This window comes from Leptodactylus fuscus, chromosome 2, assembly GCF_031893055.1.
Source record: "Leptodactylus fuscus isolate aLepFus1 chromosome 2, aLepFus1.hap2, whole genome shotgun sequence".
Lineage (NCBI taxonomy): Eukaryota > Metazoa > Chordata > Amphibia > Anura > Leptodactylidae > Leptodactylus > Leptodactylus fuscus.
Window position 1 is genome coordinate 48,959,895 of NC_134266.1, and position 17,414 is coordinate 48,977,308.

Below are 17,414 nucleotides of genomic sequence, written 5' to 3' on the forward strand. Positions count from 1 at the left end.
CTGCATGGTGCAGGATAGGGCAAATAAAGTCATGGCATCCAGACACCTTACCCATATGGGCCATCAAAAGAGGAAATAATAATTTATGTAAAGTAATTGCCTACAATGTTTCGTTTTTAAGGAACTGCATAAAACTGGCACTTCCTAATAATATATCTACATAAACCGTATTTCCTAATATTGTTATTAACAGGGGAGACAATAACAAAATAAGGCTAAAGCCCATGTAGCAAAACAGCTACTGCGGAAAAAACACAGAGAAAACACTGTATGTGCTGCATTTTTCTCTTCCTCTGTTAATTCTATAGGGAAACCGCTTGCGATTCCGCAACTAAAATTAACAGGATTTAACAAATTCTACATGCGTGCTGCCATTCAAGTCAACTTTATGGGACTGAAGGACAGCAGTTGGTGTCTTCGTCAGTACTAAAGACTTTGAATGGAGAGCAGCACACATGAACAACCAGTACTCCATTCAAATGGGGGACTTCTTGTTTTTGTGGGGGCCCCAGTGTTGGGAACCTCACCTATCACTTGTCACCTATCCAGCATGTACAGTATCTCAGTTTCTACTGTACAAGTTCTAGAAACAAGTGTACAGCAAGCGTGAAACTATCTGAACAGCTATATAAAGTTTTCACACCTACAGCAAATGAAAAGACCCAGAGGTCAATGTGTTGCACTGCAAAGTCATGAAACACATATAAAACATTGCTAGAAATAGATTATTAGTTGTCACAGAAACATCCTAAGACACCAAGCACACTTGCCGCTTTTGATGCAGTTTTCTGAGCCAATGCCAGAAGGATATGTAGCAGGTAGGAGAGGTATAAATCCTTCTTATACTTCCCATAGCCATGGCCTGGGCTCAAAAGACTTCACCAAAAATTGCATGTGTGATTCCAGGCTATTACAAATAGCTCATATACAGTATATAGCCAAGGTAAAGGTCATGGAGGAATGATTGCTACCCATTCATCTGCCTCGAGTATCAGCAGCACATCCCTGTTCACACAGGGCAATCTCCTGCCAATAAGCTGCATTTATTATGTTACATACAAGATGCGGCCAGTCAACTAACATGCATATTCTTGTTTGTCTGCTGATCACCAGCATTACGAGGGTGAAGAACACACAGTGAAGCGTCTGGCCCACATTTCTGTGGGGATTTCCATTTTTTGGTTTCTTTATAATAGAAGAAAAACAGAAATCCCAAAAGGGATGATCTGACACATGATGACATAAACAGATTACAATGGATCCCACTGACTATAAAGGTTTCTCTGTTACTTACTATTGTCAGGCTAAAGAGCTGGGGGGAAAATATTGTTAAAGAAGTTCTTTGGTTTCTAAGATTGTTGGCCTATCCTTAGGTCTACTGATGGCCTCTCCTTAGGATAGGCCATACATTTTACATCTGTAGGACCCCTGCAGGTCACTACTATCAAGGAGGGCCACTCTACTCACTCGCTTTACAAACTGTAGTGGCCTGCATAGGGATAGTACTACAGCACCTACACTCACCGCTACGGTTTATACGGCTAGTGAGCAGCTTGACAGCCAATCTGTCTGGGTACTTATGGCCATCAACAGTAACAACCAGATAACCCCGTTAGCATGGATTTCTCAGCTTGACTGACATCTTTGACATCGAACCCCACATACAATGTTAGTTTGGGCTAAGCATGCATGTGTTCTCAATGGGGAGAGGAGACTTATGCTTGGTTCCCGCCTGCGTTCAAGTTTAAGTTTGTAGGGTCCGCTTGGGGACTCCACGACCGGAAACCTAATCTGCTTAAAAAAAGCAGTTACCTGTGTAAACCCGTGGACCCTACAGTTAATAATGGGGTCCAACGGGTTTCTGCCTCAAAAGGGTGGAAAAATAAGGAGAGAAAAGCGCTGCTTGAAGGACTTTTTTATCCACATTTTTAAAGCAGAATGGGAATGGAATCCCCCAGTAGACTACAAGTGCAGGTGTGAATCTAGCCTTAGAAGCCATTCACATGACAAAGTTTCATCCGTGAAACTCAGTCCGTGTGCGAACCGGGATAGGGACTCCTAGTATAACTTATTTGTGCTGTTAGGAGTCGCTGCCTCCCAGAAACATATTGTCCCATAGTGATTACAGTATAGTATGTCACTGGCAGGCAGTATAGATAACTATACTGCTAGGAGTCCCTCTCCCGGGATAGTGCTCATGCTTAGGCACCATTTGTGGCGGTATATATCCAGTGAAAACAAGGGATCTCTTGCGTAGAAAACAAACTACCCAATCCATCCACCCGCTGACATGATCGGTCTGAGGATTGCTGTAACGCCCTTGTACATATACGACAGGTGAACAGTCCTGTCATAATAGGTGGGTTTGGACGACTCGAGTCTTAATAATATGGACACTTTTTTCTCCCACTGGCCATAGCAATAACATGACCATATCACTCCCTAATAATGGGGGGAAAAACCCTGTTTGGCCACAAGTGTCTCCCGCTTATACTTTCACACAAGTTATATATGCATTCCCATATTCTTAACCAGACAATGGCCCACCACATTGACTGACCGGCCATGGCATTGTAACCACAAGACATCTGAATAGCCGAGTAAGCCTGAAGTCACATCATGGTACGCTTATCCTCGTCTGCATCTTGTTGTAAAGCCTTGCCTGTATTTTATTACTGTATCTCGTACAATGAGCAGACGTTATATATGGAAACACCGCTGTACATAATAAGATAAGAGGCCATGAGCTGGACTCTATTTATAGATGCTGAGGGGTTATGACACGGGACTATTGATTTTTCTACAATGCTTTAGTCCATTGTTCACCTGGCTGTCAGACGCTCGGAAATCGAGTGTACAATACCAGAGAGAATGGAGGAGAGTGACAGGTGTAGGGATAGAGGGGTGCAATGTATAGGGACGCAGCAGGTGGTGTAGGATGTCATATATGACCCAAGTCTCTACAGCCTGCTTTTCTTGCACATTTTCAGCCCAGAGAATACAGGTTTATTATTAGAATACCACAACACAGACCATACTACACAATAGAGATTTATCTACTATATGGAGACAGATCGGCTTTCGACAGGTGTCCATGGTCAGAAGAATCAAGTATTAGGCAGGTTTTCTTGTATCTCATGGTTTCTTGTTACATACGTGACACCATAAGTTTCTGTACAGAAATAACATGCCAAGGATATTGATCGCTGAGTTGGGGGCAGATAGCCAGTGAAGAGGGACAGCTATGTTAGTTCTCTGATAGAATTTCTTGTCTTTTTGACAGAGGTGGGCAATACACCTTAGACAGCTTACATGGAGTGGAAAACCAGGCAAAATACCTGTCAGGAGCTGTAAAGAGGTCCATGTGGCCCCAGGAATAAAGGGGAATCCATGAGGAGATTGAGACAGGTTGGTACAGGGTTTGCAATGGAGTTGGTTATATGGCTGCCGATGCAGGTGGTCTGAGGGGGAGGTAAGGGTTAATATAATATGGTATAGGGTTTGTTATGTATGCTGTGTTCAAAATGTTGGTTATATGGATGTTGGAGGGCTGGGGGCTCTGAGGGGGAGGCAAGGGAACAATAAAAGGAAGTGACTCAGATGGTAGGTGTCAAGGTATTTGGATAGGACTAGAAGTGTAGTAGTGCTAGGTAATAATAAGGCAGGCAAGTGGCAGTAGATTCATGCCATTTCTACATCACAGGGTATAACAAGATCCACTACCCATCCCTTAAAGTGTACCTAAGTTTTTGTGAAATATGTGCATAGTCTTGATGGACAGTCTGTTCTATGACTTTATAAGTCTTCATACCTGGTGTCCTATCAGTTTTTCTGCCGTTAATATTCCCATTTTGGCTGTAACACATTTTCCATTTTGCTTTGAGGCTGTGGGTATGTACAATAAGGAGCAGTCTGTCCCCTCCTCTATCCATATAACTAGTTTGGTTTGTTTACATCTCATTCTGCCAGGAGTAACTGTACAAGAGCAAAGAAAGAGCTGAGAAAAGCCAAAGTGACCATTATATAAGGGATCTAAGCTCTTAACTCTAAATACAAGGTAAATACATCCATGTACCCATGCCATTCTAGTATCTACCATTCAGCATTGACACAGGCAAAGAGTAACCTATGAGCACAAGTTTTAATGTTATCCCTAGTTCCCAAGAAATGCTGATTTGTGAAGGTTCAACCAATTATGAGAACAGGAGACCTGAATGGAGGGGCACACCAATGATGTGCATTTCCACCCCATGTTGCCATCTAAGTGGTTGCTGTAGATAGTGGAGTATTGTGCTCAGCTATTTCTCAAGTCACATGGAAAATTCACTTGAATGAGACTGAGCCATACATGGACCATGTGACAAATTAACATGCCATAACACAGCCTGGAAGCAGCATTTCAACCAGCGGATCTGTCAAGACTCCAATTGATCTTCAACATAAGCCCTATCCCAAGGTTAGGTCAATCAATCAATCAATCATATAAACCTGGAAAATCCCTTTAATCCCAAAATAAACACTGCATAATGAAAAGATATATGGGAAATGTGAATAGAAATCATAAAACCTAGAAAATGAAATTATTGGTAAATGAGTATTCTGTACCAGCAATTATCGGCTAAATCAGTATTTATTTCTGGTAAGAATTAGATTATTGGGACAAATTACTTGCTGACATTTAAGCAGAGCAAGAAGACAGCACAGGAGCAACTACATAAGTTATGAGGAAAAAATTCAAAGACAAGACATTGAAGTTGAAGGTTTTAGACCATGTGCAGGCCGAGTTCTGTTCCGATATTTAAAGAGCAGGACCTATACAATATCAGAATGGGGCATCGGAAGAGCCTCAATCGTGTGCATGAGGCCTTAGAAGATCTAGCTGTGGATCTTAGCGTTTGATCTATGCCAAATCTGAGACATAACAAACATAAAAGCAAATGTGCATAAGCGCTGAACTGACCACAAAGCCATTGTACTGAAAGGGGCCAAACAGATTTCAGGAAGACCCACAGTCCTCTTGAGAGCAGGTCCTATTCAGAATGAAACGTCAATGTTCAGTCTGAAATTACCTTCTTAAGAGTCCGATGGGCGGTCCTAATCTGTGATGAGTGAACATACAGAAATCGTTGTGAATCATTGAGTAGGACCGCCCAGTGGACCCCTAAAACCAGAATGGGCAGAGGTTTAATCGAATAAATGACAAGTTATGTTGCAATTTTTCTATCAAATTCGTATATCACTCTGTTCCGATCCTGTCTGTAGAATGCACTGATCACATTTTCAGTAGGTTTTCCTATAAATAAAGCTAATTCTCAGGGTTACGCTGACTCCAGAAAATATCTCAAGGCCTCATAATAAAATGTAGACTTTTCTTTCCCAAACATGTGGTATAGTAAGATCATAAAAACAACATTACATACATGTAGCAGCGTTATTTGATCCCTTCTTATAAATTCTATATTATTAATATAGCAAGTAGTATACTTTCCAAATTAAAGGGATCATAAGCCACACGTCTAAAGGCAGAGGATGTGAATACTCTTATGAGAAAAGTGCACACCCTCTGTTGTGGAAAAATAAACAGAAGTGTATGAGCGAGACAGGCTTTTTATAGCCAGGCGTACTGATTCACATCCATGCTTAAATGGCAATAAGAAACTGGTGACGTCATCATTTCTCAAGGCCCAAAAGCTAAGTGAAGACGACAATATGCTAATATATTCTACTGAAGAGTAAAAAGGTGACATGACATGACATCTAATATATACCGCAGTCAAAACAAATAACAGCACTCTATTCTACGAAATCGGTGACATAACAAAGGTCTTCTGCAGCATCTTAGTCCATCACCCTCTTCAGTTGTTGACTTCTCATCATGGGCCACAGTCTCCCATCACTTACTTTCCCAGTTGGACAGGAAATCAGTTTATATCTGCTACTGTTGCAAACTGATCCCCCAAAAGTCATTATTTGTTCAAAACAATGCTTGCAAACTACAGAAAAAATGCCACGGTCTGCGCTTTGATTTAAAGGGGTTGTCCAGGGAGTTGAAATTAACTCACGTGGTCCGGAATAGTGATGATGGACTTGGGTGTTCTGGACATGTCACCACCCCTTAGTCACTTGATCTGTAGCAACGATTTGCCCCCAGGTCACTCCACACAGTCTGTGGTTCCTCGATATGGCAGGTAATACCTGTGCTATAGGGGCTGGCTGACCATAGAAAAGGTAGCCTACAAAACACACGTAATTGATTACCTGTGAGATTTGGGGAGGAAGGGGCGGGGGCAGAACACTGCTACGGTCACATGACAATAGGTCTTCATTTGGCCGGAACTGCTAGGTCCATCATCGGTTTCTCCTTACAATGTAAGTCAATTTCAACTCACTGGTCCATCCAGGAACCTCGAGGAGCTGTTTAATTGGCTCCTAAAGCACTGCTTTCAACAGGCCATGTGACATGTTCACATTCATCAGTCAAATGGCCTGCTCACAGCTCAGTCCCATTCAAATGAATGGGGCTGACTTGCAAAACCAAGCACAGCCACTATACAACATACAATGTGGTCCTTGGTTAGTAGTAAAGAGGCTGCAGTGTGCAAGGAAATGCTGTGGCCTCTTTAAAGGAGATTATTGTGAGGGTCCGGTTTTTCCCACTTGGAAAAGCATTTTAAAAGGGGACTTGACAGAGTTACTAAACCTAAAGCCAAAAAACAGGGCACATTTTGCTTCAAATCTAAGCCCAGTCATACTACGTGTAGATTTAATATTTTTTCTTTCCAAAACATCTATCATCAGATTTATAGTGAATGGCAATAGTGGATATACCCATAGCAATTCACCAAAAATCACACGTCTCTTGCAAGTACATGGATGAAATATGATTAAACTTTCATCTGCTTTGCTATTACTGTAATACAGTGTAGATTCTCTACCAGCAAATCTAGATGGAAAATCTGCAGGTTATATCATACATACAGAACTTTGTGGGAGAAAAACAAATTGCATTTTACAGCCGACACGTCAAATAAATTTGTATCACGTGTACAATTAAAGGGGCTGTCCTGGATCTTTTTAAAGTGTATTTAGGATTAGCCATAAATATCTAATAAGAGAGAAGATAAGATAATCCTTTAATAGTCCCACAGGGGGGAAATTTCAGCATGTTACAGCAGCATAGTAATACAGATACAGGATAATACACAGTAAGCTGAGAAGAGAAGATATACTAGGAGTCCATAGCAGCTAAGGAACAGAAGAAGAAAGAAAGAAGACCTCATAGTCATAATCATTAGTTCTCTGTGCGGAGTGTCTTCGCTTGGTTTGATGTAGATTATACAGCCTGGTCGCGGTTGGAAGGAAGGACTTGCGATAGCGCTCCTTCTTACACTTGGGGTGAAGCAGACGGTCACTTACAGTGCTGCCAAGTCCCATCAGGGTCCCATACATGGGGTGGGATTTGTTCTCCTGCATGGAGGTCACCACGGACAGTATCCTTCTGTCACCCACCACCTGTACTGGGTCCAGGGGGCTCCCCAGGACAGAGCTGGCCCTTCTAATCAGCCTGTCAAGTCTATTTCTGTCCCTGGTTGATATACTGCTCCCCCAGCAGGCCACTCCAAAAAAAGATGGCTGAAGCAACCGCAGAGTTGAAAAAGGCCCTAAGAAGTGGCCCCTGGACTCCGAAGGCCCTCAGCCTCCTGAGCAGGTAGAGTCTGATGTGATTCTTTCTGTGCAGCGTCTCCAGGTGATCAGCCCAGTCTAGTTTATTATTGAGGAGCACACCCAGATACTTATAGGTCCTGACTATCTCAATGCCCGTCCCCTGGATCTCCACCAGGGTCAGAGCACTTCTCCGTTTACTATAGTGGACAGTACACTTCTACTGTGAATGAGGGCGCTCCTTACCACCCTGCGATATATATATATATATATATATATATATATATATATATATAAACTAATGGTACTGATATCTCTTCAGTCAGGGCAGATACCAGTAAATCTAACAGTGCATTATACATAACACGGCCAATTTTAGAGGAAAGAAAAGGTCCTCTTTATCTTGTGGCCCCAGTGGCCATCACACATTAACCTTTCTCCCAGGGGCCCCTGAAGACAACATAATACAATTTAAAAAAAAGTGTCCTCAGGATGCAAACTGTGTTGAGATTGGAATTCACTGGCTGGAACAGTGGGGAAGCACCCAAAATGCAGGACTGTCCCGCTGTCGCAAGGAGACCCCCTCTGCCATACGGCTTGTTACATACAGTTTTTCTATGCAGTTTTAACTGCACCGTGTGAACGCACCCTTACTGTTGTGGATTCCTTCATCATACCACATGACATAATAAGATTACTTACCACCCCATTTCTGAGCATAGCATAGTATCCTGCTATGTCGAATCCAAGCCCAGTGAATATCTAAAATACCGCACACTATAATAGACCAGGTACTCTTTATAACACTCACCCGAATGTGTGATAGAAATGTTTGCTACTTGTATTCTGCACATCTTAGATTTACTTCCCTCCAGAAGGAGCCATCTTCTTCCTGCCATGTTTGTTACTATCGGACACCACCCAGTGGTACAACAAGCACATTATCCTGACAATACAGGCACAGAAATAGCACCGCTATAGCAATGCGAGCAAAGTGTTACTGTTGCCATGGTGACAATATGATAATGAGCGAGCGCACTGATTGCCTTTGTATAATAATCATGGTACGAGCCCCGATTCTGTATCATCGCTATGGAGGAGTCATAGCAACAAGGCACAGTTGTCATCTGCAAAAACAGACTTCTGGCATAATCTGCGCCCAGGAAATTCTGACGACAAGAACAAACATTTTCCCATGTTATAGAACTTATGGGAGAGGCTGGCGGGAGTCTCAGCTGTCCCATATAATACATAAGATATCTGCCACCATCCCCATATAGTGGTCTGTCAGCTTACAATGGCCTCAGGATACCAGACTTTCAGCATACAATGATCTTTTCTGGACCGCCAACTAGAGACTCCATATACAATGCCTGGCTGGAGGTTTAACAAATCATAATGGTCATGTCACTGGCGAATCCCCTGATGCACAGAACCAAGAGTGCAGGCCTAGGCTTTCCTGATGGGGGCGCTTGATGCTACGTTCCGTTTCGATGACTACCACTATGGAGCAGGTCCTGTCCTACAGAACGGATTGGAAGCCCCCAAAGAAGTGAATGCATGACAGAAGGGACGCAGATGACACTTGGGGTGACATGCGAGTACATCAGAGTACACTCCCTTATAAATCACCCCTCCTCACACAGCCCACTCTGCCTTAGTGGAATACATACACAGACCGGCTGACTAGTAGCGCCTCTCTACACTATAGTGCAGTACTACATGTTCTGGACTTCTCTTTGAGAATTACAACTTCCAGCAACTCTTTATGACTTTTAGGTGTAAGGATTTGCCATTAGAGATTTGACTTTTCTTAAATCTCCATTTTTTTTTTTCATATTTTGGTGACATTTTGGATCCTTGAATCAATTACTTGTTTTCCATGGGCTCAAGTTACAATGGTTTCAACTCATCCCGAGAATTGCTGTATATTTAAAAGCGGTTCTGGACATAAACTCTCCCGATGCAATCTCAAGTACAGAGTAAGGCTACTTTCACACGGTCAGTATATTACATCACTATTTGTAAGACAAAACCAGTTGGGGTTCCAGAATATGGAAATGGTACAAATTTTCCCATTAACATTTTTCTCTTTAGATTCCACTTTTGGATTTGACCATGATAGTAGAAAGATTCCATAGTGGGGTTTTTTTTTGTTTGTTTGTTTGTTTGTTTGTTTTTTTGAATGGGGTGAATGGAGACGGACACCCGATGGAGGGAGCTCTGTCTGCATCTGTTACATGATGTCTGTTGCAAAGAGAATGCATGGAAAGTTATGTAATGATCGTGCAACTGCCTATTAACTTCACAATGGAGACATAAGACATTTGGCCAGTCATCTGAGGGACCGCCATGCACTGCTACATTTCACCAGAGGGTGCTGCACGAGAAATGAACAGCTGATCTATCTGCAGGCAGAACTAAAAGTGGAACCTGGGCAAACTTAGCCTATCTCCACAGCAGATATATAAAGGGTTGTTGTTTCAGATGAGATACTCCCTGTAGTGACTTAAAAAGGAACTTTTACAACCTGCACCAATTCTAGTTCTTATCATCTGTTATTAGGTGCCACACTCCACTGATTCCAGTGCAGTTGGAATTCTATCTCTAGCCCGGTAGACGAGGCAGGCTATTAAACGATGCAAAGAGCTGGACTTGTTGGAGGCGGTGAACGGTCCCCTTAAATTTTCTGCAAATATATTGTATCTTTGTGGTGCTCAATTGCCAAATCTACCTTTATTTCTAGCAAGTACTTTAGATATCTATAGCATATACAGCAACCATAATGCACATAGGGAATTCATAGATAATGGAGAGTAGTCACTGGCTGAGGATCTCTGTCAGTAGGTTGGAAAAGAGAGTGGCAACAAAGGGGACCTCTGCCCACTGTATGTAATATATGCTGCGGGGGATTGGAATACTTGCTGTCAGCTCCCTTTGCAGATTATAGAGAATCCTGACAATTTTTGGTCTATTGCTTTGAAATTAACCATGAAAAGCAGACGACTTCTTTATCACATGGGAATATCGTGCTGTAAAACAAATCTTAAAACATCAATAACAAAGTAATAAAAATCATTTTCTGATCTTCTGCCGAGTTGGTAAATCATAAATTTTTCACTGAGCGGATCTTCTAGTCTGCAATGCTACCCATACACATAAACCACCGAATTTAAAGTGATTCAATCATTAAAATGACATTTTTTCTCCCTTACACGTAGGAATAGCCTTAAGAAAGGCAATTCTTCTCCTACCTTTAGATGTCTTCTCCACACCGCCGTTCCTGGTTTTCTTCTGTATGCAAATTATTTCTCTTGCAGCACTGGGAGCGGTCCTCAGCGCTCAAACAGCACTGGGGGTGTCCCCAATGCTGCGAGAGAACTCTCCAGCGCCACCTCTATCTTCACATGGAACGCCCTCTCCCTGTGTCTTCTTCCGATGCTGGCTTCAAACTTCTAGGCATGCGCAGTCAGCTCTGCCCTCAGGCCTCGGGCATTGCAGACTGCACAAGCCCACGGCCATTTTCTTGTGGCTGCTTATCCCAGCTTACTATGTAAGCAGCCACAAGAAAATGGCTGTCTACACAGAAAAATTGCCGCAGCCATGCACAGTCGGCTCTGCCCGAGGCCCAACGGCATAGCTGACTGTGCATGCCTAGAAGTTTGCAGCCAGCGTGGGAAAAAGATGCAGGGAGAGGCTGTTACAGGTGAAGATAGAGGTTCTGCTGGAGTTCTCTCGCCGCATTGGGGACACCCCCAGTGCTGTTTGAGCTCTGAGGACCGCCCCCAGTGCTGCAAGAGAACTCATTTGCATACAGAAGAAAACCGGGATTTCTACGGAACGGAGAAGACATCTAAAGGTAGGAGAAGAATAGCCTTTCTTAAGGCTATTCCTAAGTGTTATTGAGAAAAATGATCATTTTAACAACTGAATCCCTTTAAGACAAAAGAATATAGGAAATCTTTAAAACATTGCAAAATTTTTAATTATTTATATTTTCAATTGCCTACAAATCTAAATCTGGTTAAATGTTCATGGGAAAACCCCTTAAGACTTGAAAGGATTTACAGATTTGTATCCTATTTAGTAGCAGGAGGAATAACTGTGATCCAATATTTTCCCTCTAATGACAGAATTCCAGGAACAGAGAACAGCAGGATACAAGCAAAGTGAAAATCTAATAAGTAGAAATAGAACATGCAATCTGCTGAAAACTATTTAGCTATGTAATATGCAAGAGTGTGGTAAAAATATGCAAGGAAAATATTAACACAACACAAACAGTTCCTTGAAATTGCAAAAGGAATAAACCAATAGAACTATAAAACATCCTTGAAAATCATTAGACGTATATCTGAGTATATCTGAGGTACATTTGCTTACTTCGCTACACATTGTCCACTAGATGGCACTACATGACCTTAAGTTCTATTAGAAATCTGCTTCTCTTTTACACTTAACAATAAGCTTAATGTATTCAGGACTTTTTTGTCCGGCAAAATAACAGACCCGGGAACAAAAGTCCATTGGACTCTACTGGAGACAAGGGGACGTCTGGGCACCGCTTGTGATCTTCATTTTAAACATCCGTTATATCCATTGTTCTACTCCATTAATAGATGCTGAAGTGAACAAAGTCTAAGTAAATAATCAATACCAGTAATCTTTATTGTAGTGTATTTTCCATCAAATGCAAATCACATTTAATCGTGTAGTGGGAATAAAGCACGAGCATCTTATAACTACTATAGACTGATCTAAAAAGGATTCTAAATGTCATGGAACTACGTATTTTCACAAATGTCCATATAATGGTGCACAAGACTATATTAGAACGACAGTCTGTTAGATAAATAAAAACATATATTAAAGTCAATACTGACTAATTGGTTCATTACTACAGAGGGAAGGGGTTGAAAATGAAAGGGGTTTGCTAGGCTAACAATACTGATGACCTATCCTAAAGATAGGGCCTACTAATCTGGTACTCATGACCAGAGATGAGCGAGTACTGTTCGGATCAGCCGATCCGAACAGCACGCTCGCATAGAAATGAATGGACGTAGCCGGCACGTGGGGGGTTAAGCGGCCGGCCGACGTCAAAGCGGAAGTACCAGGTGCATCCATTCTTTTCTATGGAGCGTGCTGTTCGGATCGGCTGATCCGAACAGTACTCGCTCATCTCTATTCATGACCTATCAATCAGCTTAGAAGCCAATACACAGAGAGAGTGGAGCAGGAAGCAGACAGCTCTGTTCCCTGTGAAGTGGCCAGACCAGGTACTGCAGATCACTTCCCATTTATTTGAAAAGGATCTGTAACTGCAGTGACTCAGTTGGGCCACTACAGGGAGCAGCTGTTTGTAGAGTGCCAGGTGTCAGACCCCCACACATATGATTTTAAAGACCTATATTTAGGATAGGTCACCAATACTTTTAAAGTCTGGAAAACACCTTTAAGTTTAAGGGGGTTGTCCAGGATATTTTAGTATTTCAACAAGAGGCCGAGCAAGGTGTCAAAAAAACCAAAACAAAACATACCTGCCTGTCCTGAGTGCCTTTCCTTAGGCTGCTGTGTGGCCTCATTGATACTGTGCAGCAGGGACTGCCAACAGAAATGCCACGGTGTGCCGTGGGACCAGACAGCAGCCTGGGACACCGGAGCATAGGGACAGGTGAGTATAGTTTTTTTTGTTTGTTTGTTTGTCTTTTCACCTTTCTCAAACTTCTGCTGCAATACTTAACATATCCTGGAAATCCTCATTAAGGACTACCAGTATGTCCAAAATAACAATACAGAGAGTGAGCATGAGAAGGGTAAAATACTAAAGAAGGTAAAAGAATATCCTGCCGTCTCCCATTGAAATCAATGGGAGCCGGTCATTTCCTTTTTCCGTGAGCGGTATTTTTCCACTCGCGGCAAAAAGAAGTGAGCTTCTTCAGGAATATTCTGCGGCTGATTCAACCACGGCATCCCCCTTGCGACACCACCCTCCGGACTAGGCCCATTCATTAGGGCCTAATCCGGAGCGGAAAGCCACGATGTGATGCCAGTGCACTGCTCCGGTATCCTGTTGCGGCAGCCACGACAGAATGTGTTCTCGCAGAACCCAGTGTGAACTAGCCCTAAGGCATCATACAAAAAAAAAAAACAACAAAAAAACAAAGATTGTTACTATCCTGCTCCAGTAAGGGGGAGGCATAGAAAGTAGAATACCATCTCAGCATCTTACAGATGCACCCAATTTGTCAAGGATGCCAGGACATTTGATAAATTTGGCCAGAAGCAAAATGGACTTTAAAAAGTCTCCTCAAGATAAATTCCCCGAATGTTTCTACGGGAAATTCTGATAATAGCACCTTGTGAAAGAACCACAGATAAAGTTCTTACATGTAGTTTTTCCACTGAAATCATTAGGGAAAGATACCATAAAATATCAGCTTGAGTATGTGGTATATACGGATGCCGAATGTACTAAAACTGTAAAGCTGTATGTTGTATGATATGAAAACTAAGGATATATTAACACATGAAAGATTAGTCAGAGGCAAGCAAATGGATTTCAGCAAATCCTGTTCGGATATGTGGGAGCAATACTAAATGCTGCAATTGAATACAACATTAGGCTGAAGCCCCATATTGCAGAAACGCAGTGTATTTTTCGGCTGCATTTCCACAGCCGCGCCCCCCCCCCCCCCCCCCCCCCGCCACACACACACACACACACACACACACACACACGAAAAAAAAAAGCTGCATTTCATTTTACAGTACCAGCAAAGTGAATGAGATTTTGGCTAATCCATGTACTGCAGGAGAAAGAGCACTGGAAAGCTCTATTTTTCATAATTCTTTTAAGGCTAAGACCCCATGTAGTGGAAAAGCTTAATTTTTGGTTGCCGATTTCCCCACCTCCAACAAGTCCATCTCTTTACATGAATTAATAGCCACCACTGATTCTGACAGAATTGGAATGATTTCTGTAGCCCCCACCATTCCAGAGTAATCAATGTGCTTGTAGTTTTGGTGCCTGATAAGCTATTTAGGCTCTGTCAAGCAGGAGGAGACAAGGCGTGTGACCGCTTGGGACAATCAGCGACCTCAGCAGAAGTGAAGGGACACGGGACATCACAGCCAGCGAGGACTTCTACTAATCTGCAGGATCGGATTGCGCTGGGAGGTCACCGGAGCACCAGGGACAGGTAAGTAGGTTTTGGGGGGTTTTTTTGTTTGTTTTTTTTTAATATTAGGAACATCTGACTTGTGGCTTCTACCACCTGCATTCTGTAGAGAAAAGCTGCTCTTCTTTCCTTGAGCTCATGTTAGTTGGAAATCTAGCACGAACATATTTTCCCTAACAAATTGTTCTTCATCTTTCTAGTTTCCATGAGACATATCTATATAAGGAAGAGAGAAGAAACTAAACACAATCACGTAGCTCGCAAGATGCTGCACAGATGATAAGCCAGGTGCAAGAGCCTGAATGATGCGCTAATGTATGCATCACGTGTCATGGAGAAGGGAGCGCAGCCAAGCTGGTCCTGTGAATATAGCACTATATCTATCGAAGGTCACTAGCCATTGATAAGGGTGTACGGCTGGATCCAGCTAGTGTACGCTCTCCTTTCTGCAGAGTTCTGCAGTTCTCTAAATCAATGTCTAGTCATAATAATAATGCTTGAACCAAAGCCAGTTGTGGCTTGTAACACAACCTCATCTCCAGCGGGCTATAAACCAGGCTCCGGCTCCTGTATTATTGCTAACGCTTCATAAAGGCAAAGAAAAGAGTCGCTGATTTTCCTGTGATGTGGAGAGACGGGTGAGGTGGGCATGGAGAAGACAGGGGGAGCAGGCAGAAGAGGGGAAAAATGGAAGTGGCAGTAACCATAACAGGAGCTCCACCATAAGCAAGGTCAGCTTTGTAACATTGATAATAAAGGACCCGCTCATATGGCGCACACTCCGACCACCAGGGATAGAAAACATCTGCTTGTCCTGCTTCATCTGCAAATGCAAGATGGCTATTCTCAATACTGCCCTGTTCTATGCTGGTTTCAAAAACATTTCTAAAAAGAGGCACTCCGCATGCAAAGAGTGGATCTTTCTAACACGAGGGACAATAAAATTGTGCAACATGGAGGGTTGTCATTCTTGTGGAGACATAGTACCCCTCCTTTTGGGTCTGGGGGAGAAGGGGGGCACTGGTTTGGATTATATCCCAGGTCAGGTCAAAGGTTTCTTGGAAGTTGGGCACAGATTTAGGCTTCATACACATAACTATGTATGGGTCCATGAGAAAACAGCACAAATGGCGACACATAGATGGTATCCATGTGTTCTCTGTACACTCCATGGATCCATATAATTAATGAGCTGCAAAAAAGAAAGAAACAGGACATGTCCTGAGTTTTGCATCTGGACTCAGCACCCCACATAGACCCACAATAGTAAAGTTGTGTGTATAGGACCATGGAAAACAATGGGTTAGTTGTGTGTACGTAGCCCTACAAAAGGCGCAGCCTTTATTTTTCCATCAAGGAAAACCTATTTCCATATCCATACTGCACAGGTAAGGATCCGGTAATGCGGCCATAACATAATAAAATAATTCAATTTTAAACAGATTTGATGGATGACAGTTCCTTATACCTTCTCTCTGAATTAAAGGGGTTTTTCAGGTTTTATAAATGACCACATATCCATAGGTTTGGTCACCAAGTAAATGTCGGCACGGGTCCAAAACCAGGGCCCCCAGATGTAGCAGAAGCTACAGCATTTGCGTGAGCGCTGCTTCCTCTAAAAACAGACTCGTACGTTTGTGCAATGGCTGTATTTGGTATTGCAGCTCAGCCCATTGAAATCAATGGAACTAAGCTGCAATCTGGACATGTGATCGATGAACCTTACGTCACATGGCCTGTGAAACGAAAGCAACACTCAAGGAACACAGCGGAGGCTTCAGCTAGCTGATCCACAGGGGTTCCCCACAGATCTTCAACTGATAACCTATCCGAAAATTAGATCATCAATTTAAAACCCTTTAAGTCAAATATCCTACATATCCATACATACTGTACATAGTGTACATCAGAGCTTCCCTGTACAGAATTTATAGAGCAATCATAGCAAGTTTTCCCTGGATCCGTTTCAATGTGAATCCATATTAAACCAAAATCAAGCAACTTGAGTGACTTTGGTTATGGGTGCTAGCAGGGCAGGGGTGTAACTTAAACCTCCTGGGCCCCCAATGCAAAATCTGAAATGGGGCCCCACCTACCTTGAGCCATTGAGAATACTGGTATATTTTATAGGACTTAGAGACCTTAGAGCCTCTCAGGGCTCTGGGCCCAGTTATAACTGCTACCACTGCAACTCATATAGCAAAGCCCCTAGGTAGCAGACTAACTAGGGCTTGTATTTCAAGAACTGAGAATAGTGTGGTTGAGGAAAAATATCCACTGAAAAAGGATCCTGTGGCTTAAAGGGTTTATTCAGCTTCCTATAGTTACCTGCAAATACATCCACAGCAGTGCTAAATCCTCACTGTTCCCTTTGCTTGGCTTTATTTTACTTGCTGCTCCTTGTATTACTGTTATTTACATGCAGTGAGTATGTAAACAAACTACATTTCCCATGATTCATCTGCCAGCTGTCACTCTCTGTGTTGCCCTCCCTTCCCCATTCTCCCCTGTAATGAAATGACAAATAATAAAACCACTCCCACATCTGAGGTCACATGATGCTGTGATGTT

General features: G+C 42.6%; 1 protein-coding gene across 5 annotated transcripts in view; it reads right to left on the reverse strand.

Annotated features, from left to right (window-relative positions):
* The window catches only part of ABR (ABR activator of RhoGEF and GTPase), a 265,327-nt gene that overhangs the window by 145,084 nt on the left and 102,829 nt on the right, over nucleotides 1–17,414 (reverse strand). The gene's annotated exons all lie outside the window — the stretch shown is intronic.